Source organism: Lactuca virosa, chromosome 4, assembly GCF_052849685.1.
Source record: "Lactuca virosa cultivar CGN04683 chromosome 4, Lactuca_virosa_CGN04683_v6, whole genome shotgun sequence".
Classification (NCBI taxonomy): domain Eukaryota; kingdom Viridiplantae; phylum Streptophyta; class Magnoliopsida; order Asterales; family Asteraceae; genus Lactuca; species Lactuca virosa.
The window spans coordinates 20975537-20985458 of NC_136429.1; the positions used below are offsets into that span (position 1 = coordinate 20975537).

General features: G+C 30.9%; 2 long non-coding RNA genes across 2 annotated transcripts; both read left to right on the forward strand.

Moving 5' to 3' along the window:
• The first annotated feature begins 7465 nt into the window (after window positions 1–7465).
• Window positions 7466–7980, forward strand: LOC145108343 (uncharacterized). The gene is made up of 3 exons (XR_013708205.1): window positions 7466–7539; window positions 7654–7740; window positions 7889–7980. It is a non-coding gene; the product is annotated as an uncharacterized LOC145108343 (long non-coding RNA).
• A 1026-nt stretch (window positions 7981–9006) lies between these two features.
• Window positions 9007–9562, forward strand: LOC145104533 (uncharacterized). Its single transcript, XR_013707100.1, has 3 exons — window positions 9007–9080; window positions 9179–9267; window positions 9347–9562. It is a non-coding gene; the product is annotated as an uncharacterized LOC145104533 (long non-coding RNA).
• The last annotated feature ends 360 nt before the right edge of the window (window positions 9563–9922 follow it).

A 9922-nucleotide genomic window follows, 5' to 3' on the forward strand; every position in this document is an offset into this window, starting at 1 on the left:
CCCAATCATTTCTTCTTTGACATTCAATGACAGATTGTGGTTCGAGATCATCATTCATAATATCATATGCAACTGAATAAGAAAATATTGCACCTATATTGTCAGTTTCATTTTGGTCACATATTCTATTTGTCTGACCATAATTTAATGCATCATCCTCCTTTCCTGGGGGAATTTGAATAATTCGTGTTTCTCCAGGAACACTTTCATCAGATTGTCCATGTGGAATGTCAATTCGAGCTGGAACATTGACAGCTGGTATATATGATTTAGTCACCCTTTTTGTGTCAGTAAATGCATCAGGTAATTGATTTGCCATTTCTTGGAAATGCATTATCTTTTGAACTTCCATGTCACATTGCTTTGTGCGAGGGTCAAGATATGATAAAGTAGGCTCATGCCATGACACATCCTTTTCCAGAATCTTCTTTTCTCCACCTAATGATGGGAAATTTGCCTCATCAAATTGACAATCTGCTAAGCGTGTTGTGAAAACATCACCTGTTAATGGTTCAAGATATCTTATAATAGAGACTGACTCATAACCAACATATATTCCCAACCTTCTTTGAGGACCCATTTTCGTCCGTTGAGGTGGTGCAATAGGGACATATACTGAACACCCAAAAATTCTCAAATGGGATATATTTGGCTCTTGACCGAAAGCAAGTTGTAGTGGAGAATATACATGATATGAACTTGGTCTCATGCGTATCAATGATCCAGCATGTAAGATTGCATGGCCCCAAACAGAAACAGGAAGTTTGGTCCTCATTATCAATGGTCTAGCTATTAGCTGGAGACGTTTAATCAGTGATTCAGCTAAACCATTTTGTGTGTGTACATGAGCAACTGGATGCTCAACAACAATTCCTACAGACATACAATAGTCATTAAATGCTTGTGAAGTAAATTCACCAGCATTATCAAGTCTCACTCTTTTGATAGTATAATCAGGGAAATGTGCCCTTAATTTAATAATTTGGGCAAGAAACTTTGCAAATGCCATATTACGAGTTGATAATAGGCAAACATGAGACCATTTGCTAGATGCATCTATTAAGACCATAAAGTATCTAAATGGTCCAGATGGTGGGTGAATCGGTCCACATATATCACCTTGAATTCTTTCTAGAAATCTAGGTGACTCCCTTTCAACTTTCATTGGAGAGTGTTTTATAATTAACTTTCCAAGGGAACAAGATGTACATGGTTTTATGCTATTGGATTGAGGGAACTTTTGGTCCTTCAATGGATGCCCATGTGTATTCTCAATTATCCTTTGCATCATTGTTAATCCTGGGTGACCCAAAATATCATGCCATAAACTGAATGTCCCAGGATCACAATGTTTTCCTTCGACTACCATATTTGATTCAATCGTATGTATATATGTATAATGCAGACCAGAATCAAGTGTTGGTAGTTTTTCAAGCACATGGTTTGTTTCTATAATATACATATATTTCTTATTTTCAATGGTCACAGTTTTTGTGTCATATCCTTTGAAATATATGTCATTGAAACTTAATAAGTTTCTATTAGACTTTGGAGAAAATAAGGCATTTTCTATAAAAAAAAAAAAGCTTGTACCATTTGGTAATATAAAATGGGCTTTCCCGGTTCCCTCTATCAAGTCTGCAGGACCTGATATTGTATGTATGACTGTTTTTGTTGGTACTAATTCTTAAAAAATATTTCTTTGATTTCAGAATAGTATGTGTACTACCACTATCTGCTATACAAAGATCTCCAATCTTTTCTTGGTGTTGTGCTCCAGTTGGACTCATATTAAACTTCACATATAAAAGGAATAATAAGTGAATAAACATAATCATAATTATTATTAAAAAGAAAGTTCATTTATTGTAGGAAAGACATTACATGAAAAACAAACGAAGGAAAAACAGTTTTACTAGAACAATAATAGATTTTTTTTAGTTTATGTCTTCCATGTCATTGCAGAAATCAGCAACATTTAGTGGAGTGAATTCAACATTATCAATGAGGTTTTCTTCTTTTCCTTTTCCTTTAATGGACTCTTGATAAAGTTGACAAAGATGTGCAGGTGTGCGACAGGTCCTTGACCAATGGCCTGTGCTACCACATCTATAACATGAACCATCAGATTTTTGTGATGTCCCAGTGTCATGCCTTGCCACTTTGGCCTTATCTTGTGTGTGGACATTGTTTCTTTGTGAATATTGGTAATTATTTCTTTTCTGGCCACGACCACGATTATTACCTTGTCCACGACCAGAATTATGGTTCTGATTATGGCTTTGGTTTCGATTAAAATAGCCACAGCCTCGTCCTCGACCACGACCTCGCCCTCGTCCACGTGTATTGTTTCGATGACCATCAATATTTGTAGCATTTGCTCCAGGAAGTGCTACTGATCCCGTTGGACGAGATTCATGGTTTTTCATCAAGAGTTCATTGTTTTGCTCTGCAACGAGCATACATGCATTCAATTCAGAATATCTTGTGAACTTTTGCATCCGATATTGTTGCATCAAAGTAATGTTTGTTGCATGAAATGTTGAGTAAGTTTTCTCCAACATATCTTCATCAGTAACCTCTTGTCCACAATACTTGAGTTGTGAACATATTCTGAACAAAGCTGAGTTGTATTCATTTACTTTCTTGAAGTCTTGAAACCTTAGTGTTCTCCATTCATCTCTAGCATTTGGAAGTATAACTTCCTTTTGATGATCAAATCTTTCTTTCAAAAGATTCCAGAGAATACTTGGATCAGTAACATCAAGATATTCAAATCTCAACATTTCATCAATATGCTTACGAAGGAAAACTTGTGCTTTTGCTTTGTCTTGTGCCAAGCAATTATTAAATTCATATATAGTATTTGAGATACCCATGGATTCAAGATGCATTTTTACATCTATCATCCATGGCACATAGTTTTTCCCACTAACTTCAAGTGCTGCAAACTTGAGCTTTGCAATGTTGGACATAATGTAACTATAAATTTTAAACAAAATAAAAATTAAAATTAAAATCCATTTATTTCAATAAATATTACACAAAAAAGAAGCGGTAAAACTAACATTGCATACAAGCCTAAAAGTAGATGAAATTCCATATTATCTTCGATGTTAAGGATTGGGATGAAAAGTAACATGACTATTATAGTCATGATTATCACAGAAGGATGAATCATCTTGAAGCTTGATTTCTTGAAATTGATTTATTTGATACAAGAGAGAAAAATTTGTTGTGGGTAAAATAAGCAGGGTAAAGATGTTTATTTATGGTAAAAAAATATAGCCGTTGTTTTTGCTGTTTATAACCGTTGCATATATATTCCCGTTGTGTATATATGTATATGTATTTTATAAATCATGTAATAAGACTTATAACTAATACATAACTTTACTAATTAGAAACATAAATAAATATTAGTAAATGTTTAAATAAAATTATGAAGAGTATGTAAAATATAAATAAACATTGACATGTATAAATAAATATAATTTAAATGTTAGTATGCACAAATAAAAGTTAGTAGCATAATATAAATGTTAGTATGCATAAATAAAAGTTAGTTGCATAATGTAAATGTTAGTTTGCATAAATAAAAATTAGTTGCATAATGTAAATGTTAGTATAAAAATTAGAATAAATAAAGAAATGTTAGTATAAGAAATAAAAATTGTTAGTAGTCCATAATGTATAAGTTTTATTAATTCATTAGTATTATTATTATTTTAATATGATTGAGGTTTTATAATTAATAGTGTTTTTAATAAGTTAATTAATAGTGTTTTTAATAAGTAATACATACATTGATTAAGATAGATGTGATTTTCCACTTGTTTAATAACCTTGATTAGAGCTTTCGTGCTGATAACGTGTTATGAATTAAGCGTAATTAATGTAACTATAAATCAAACCAAACTAGTAAACTTTGATAAGAACTTTAATTGAGAAGAAAGAATATTTAGAGAGAATATGAAAGTTATATCTCTTATAACCTTTTGGTGTATCACATTCTTTACAATGGAGGGGTATTTATACTACAAATTTTACTAACATATAATTGTAACTAGTTAGAAATGTTGACAAATGTACCATGCACCAATTATTATGTCATCCACCAATTATTTACAACACCAACAATTATTTACAACAATATATATATATATATATATATATATATATATATATATATATATATATATATATATATATATAAACAGGATCATGCAAGAACTTTTTTTTCGTTGTGGACATCTTAAAAAAATTGAAAAAAAATACAAATCATAAAATCAAGTATAATACTATATTGGAGAGAAAATAAATTGAAAAACAAAATCTGGATCATTAAAATTGAATCATGAATCATTTTTATGATCCATGATTCACTTTTTATGATCTATGATTCAATTTTAATGATCCAATTTTATTCTTTTTTCAAATCTTTTTTTCTCTCCAATATAGTACTATGATCGATTTTGTGATATGTATTTTTTTTTAATTTTTTTTTCTAAATTTTTAAGGTGTACTCACGAGATCTCACCGAAAAAAGAGTCCCCACCGGATATATATATATATATATATATATATATATATCGAGATAGGATCGGGTAAGGACTTTTTTTTCGGTGAGTACTCGAAAAGACGTCTTAAAAAAATTGGAAAAAAAAATACAAATTATAAAATCGAGCATAATATAATAACGGAGAGAAAAAAATTGGAAAATCTTTTTCGATCATTAAAATTGATGGCATGGATCATTTTTATGATCCATGATTCAATTTTAATGATAAAAAAAAATCCAATTTTTTTCTTTCCGATATAGTACTACGTTCGATTTTATGATTTGTATTTTTTTTCAATTTTTTAAGGTGTCCTCACGAGTCCACACTGAGAAAAAAGTTATCACTGGAACAAGACCATATATATATATATATATATATATATATATATATATATATATATATATATATATATATATAAAAGTTGAACTTAGAGTTTTGCAAAAACTTATGGAATCATAATCCGGTTATTATTTTTCAAAACTAAAATCACCATTAGACACTTACCGTTTTGTTTAAGAGAGATTCATGCTCAAAACAAGATTTGACCGTTTTTTTTTTCAATGTGAATATTTTCACATTTGAATGTTCATATAAATATGCATGCATGCATATTTAGCGCTTTTATTTATTTATTATTTATTTTTTTGTTTTGTTTTTTTAAATTTCAAAATCAACACAACAATGAGACTTTAATACCAACATTTAAGAGAATCATAACTTGAAAGCTTTAAAAAAACACATAAAACATAAATGTGCATGAATATACATTTAGATGCGTATATATGCACATTTCAAAAAACAAAAAATCATCAAATATGTTTTTGGACTGTGGATCTCTTTTATACGCCATTGTAAGAGTCCAATGATGGTTTGGTTTTCAAAAATGATGATCGATTTAATGGTTTTCAAGCTCTCGCTTTCTTTCTCTCTCTCTCTCTCTCTCTCTCTCTCTATATATATATATATATATATATATATATATATATATATATATATATATATATATATATATATATATCAATTTTGTAAAACACGCTAGACGTTAGCTAGTCGGTGGACTGAGGTTAAGGGACTAATTGGGTAGACGAAGATTAATTAGAGGATTAATCAGAGACCATTAATTGCTAATATTTTGAATTTAAAAATAAATAATATGAATAATATCATAACAAAGTTTGTAAATACTACTAATATGATAACAAAATATGTTAATATGATTAACACAATATTAATCATTGTTTGAATAGTTTTATTATTATATATATATTAAGATTCTGAAAAATTTTAACAGTAAAGTGGAGGATCTTTGTCTCATTTGGTTCCTGTAGTTTTGTATAAATGTTAAACTCCTATCTATTTTGTCAATTTCGGCCCTTCTACTACCCCTGTTTATGTATATGTGTTTAGATCTGTCTCAGGGTCATTTTATGTCAATATTCATATTGTTTGTGTATACGTGTTGCTTCTCCTTTGCTTCACCGCTTTTTTCTCCAATCAAATTCCGATCTGTGTAATCCCTCTTTCCCTTCTTCCAAACCGCTTCCAGTTCCCGATATCTTCCCGATTGTTCTAATTTTTAACCTGATTTCTTCTACTTTATCTACCGTCCTTTCTCACTCTTCTCTCAACCGATCATCAGGTGCTCAGAAGTCACAGAAGGTTCCCATCGATCTGCTGACATCGGTTCTCATCTTTACCCTCCTTCTCTACATGCTCCGTTGATGAGTTCGTCGGCGTCTTCACGCCTTCTCTCAGGAGGACGCAATGGCAAACTGGTGTATAGGCGGATATCTCTACTTCTCTTTGTTGATGATTCTCACGAAATCAGTTCCCTCTTCGCATTTGATGTTCTTCCTTCTAACTTGAAATTGACGATGCTTCACGAATGATCTTCTTCTGCTACTATCGATGGTGTCCAAGACAGGCCTAAGATGTTGGCAAAAATAACACATATTTATGGGTTTGGGTCTTTTTTGGGTATGTTTTTGCAACTTACGAATTCACTCTTTCCGATTTGTGCTTGATTTTGGACCAGACGACTACAAATATGTGATTTTTAATTTAGGTTTGTCAGAATCTGTCACAACAGATCATTTGTTTGCTTTTTTTTTCTGTCGCGTGATGAAGCCTACAACAACTGATGTCGGCTGCTTTTTGGTTGGCGTGTCTTCGCTTTTTGGGTTTACTTTCAGATCTGTTGTTTCTGCAATTGGAGATTGTTTCTGCAATTGGAGAATGAGAGCACGGAAAAGAACACCGAGTGGTTGGTAGTTACGACCGAGGAGGATTTCATCATCGCCACTCACCACCCGATACACTTCATCGCCCTTGATGTTGTAATGGGATTTGAAGGAGAGTTTGACTATGCACCCCAACTGGTCGATCAAATGCTTGAACTAGGGTATGTTGATTTTCAACCAAATTAACTATTATATAAAATCTTTAATGCATAAGATTTTCATCTGATTGAATCTATTTTGGTCTAATTATATATGGTGTTAGTGGGAAATGTGTCTTGGCCTCAGAACTACAACGATTCAAATATCAACAAGCTCGGTAAGCATCTTCCTTACTGAAATATTGCTTAACTCGATTGAGATGCAATTATTTGTTATTCCTTAATTGCTACATGTTCAAATTATTGAATTTTTTGTAGTTTTTTTTGTGTTTGATACCTCTATTGTTTTTGTGTTTGATACCTGTATTGCAACATCTTACTTTCATTTTATTTCATTTCTAACCATTGGACTTTGAAAAGTAACTTTTTGGGTATGGTATTTGTGGTAGTTTTCATATTTTAAAGGTGAGACCGCATTCACCCTGTCCTTAGAGGTAATTCATGACAGCTTTTCTGTTCATTTTTCTGTAATGGTGTTTTTTACTGTTATAAATAACATCGGCTGCTTACAGATTGAGGCCATATGCAGTAATCCCTCCACCAACAGTTGTAGATCGTATGCTCAAAGATCTTTCTCATGTCGGTACATTTTTCTATATTTATATTTATGAATGTTTTAGTAGCACACAAATATTTTCTATGATCATAATAACTCTTTTTTTATAAATTAATCGCCATATCTTCTATTTTTAGAAAGAACATTTGGGAATCAGAGAGGGAAAAATGGCAAAGGGCCCACTTGACTGGAATGACTACAAGTCCATGAAATTCATTCGTGCGGTCAGTTCTGATTTTTAATAGATTTGTTTATTATTACATTTGAAGCAATTTATGTAAGATTTTGTTTTTGAAATGTTTTTATTTATTTATATTTTAATTTCTAAATAATTTTGATTAATTAAACTTATCATATGTGGTGGTGATGCAGGTGATATTTGAGACCTCCAGATTCGCAACCACAAAAGAAATGGAACTCAATGGTAAGTTTTTTTTTTATTTATTATTTTTATAAATATTAAAGAAAAGGTTTTATTGTTTATTATTTTAAATAAGTTACAAATGAACATGTTATAATAACTTAATTAAATTTTAGATTGAAGTAATATAATAATGGTAGTATCAATTTAAAAAAAACATATAGATTTCGAATAGATTCCTATTACGTCTTTTATATGCTGCGGCTGGGAAAAATCCATATCAATCCATTTCTTCTATGAGAGAATTGGAATAAAGGCTTCATTCACATTGCTAAAATGTCTTGCTAAAGCCAAATGACAAGACTACCCTTACCCACCTTTTATATGTACTTCCATCAAAAACTAGATCCTCAGTCAATTTTGCTTTATTTATTTTTATTAAATTAACACCCAACACTTTTACATGTCTTAAAGATTGATGATAGAAATCTCAAATAGGGAGAAGTTGAAGTCAGAGGTTTAAAGGTATGCTTTTGAAAACATATTACCTTCTATCTTCTAATTTATACTAATCAAAATGGACCGTTTAGAATATATACTTTCATTATTGTAGCAGAAAATGCATTATCAGCAGACATTTGAGAATATATATCCTGTGCCTATAGAATTCAGAAAGAATCAGCAGTGGTATGTTTTTTCACTAATCCATTGTATTTTTTTTTGCCATTGATGTTTTCTTCAAACAGTTTTAAAAGGGTGTCCAAAGACTTAACATAATGTTTTTTTTTTCAAATTCTTCATTTTGGATGAAATGGTTTTTTATGGGGCTGGGGTTGACTTTAGGGTTTGACCTACCATGGGACTTTTAGAGTTTTAGTGGTATAAGGAAGGGTAAGTGTAAATATGATTTGAGGTAATTCCAGTGTTTACGTCTATAGTGTTTCGTATGATAGAACCTTACTTCCATTTGTTCCTATTACAACCTGTACTTTTAACCTTTTTTCACATTAAGGAATGTTACTTTATAAAAAAAATATACCCAATTATAGTAATGGATAGTTGGTTGCTATTTCTTACTGTTAGCAACATGATATACTGATTTTTAATTTTTAATCATTTTTAGGAAGATATTTTATTGTGTAAGCCGAGAGAGTTGTGCTAAATCTTATGCAAAGAATGAGTTGCATTGCCACACTCACAAAGGTAACAATAACATCTCCATAACTTTATAAAAATTAATAATACTACATAATAATCTATAACTATTAAAAAAAATATTAGTTTTTTTTTAACTGTTATAGGCGATGGTAGAAGCTGCAAACCCTGCGTGCATATTGGAAACAACAAAAACTGTACTAGCATTATGTTTGCAGGATAACTCGGAGTTGAGGTAATTTCAATTTCAGTTTCAGTGAGTTTGTTTGTCTCTTTCCCTTTTAATTTCAAAGCCAATTTTTTTTATTGAACAGGTGGAGACAAGGACATTTGAGGAAATAACCAATCAAACATCTTTCTCTGTTTAGTGTCGCACCGATTCTGATTTATTTTTAGCTAGATGATATTGAAATTCTGCCCCCCGCGGAGCGGTGGTAACCCTCTAGTTGAGATTAAACTTTTCAAAGTGTTAGATTTCATTGTTTTCAACTTTTTCACTCGATGTATATGCATGGATTAATCGTAGGCGCTCTCTAGTCGGTAGAGTAGAGCCTAGCGATTAAGCGAAACCTATTCGGGATTTTTAAACATTGATATATATATATATATATATATATATATATATATATATATATATATATATATATATATATATATATATATATATATATATATATATATATATATATATATATATATATTTCTTTGAGATTCTGAAAAAATAAAGATTTTGAGATTTAACCTTAAACACATATTTTTCATCTGTCGCTCTAGCGATCGATCATACCGACACGACAAGAGCGTTATATTTATAAATGATTATGTATTGTGTCCGTTTTTTTTCACTATCACTTTCCCCACCACCATAATTGTGACCGCCACCACCACCA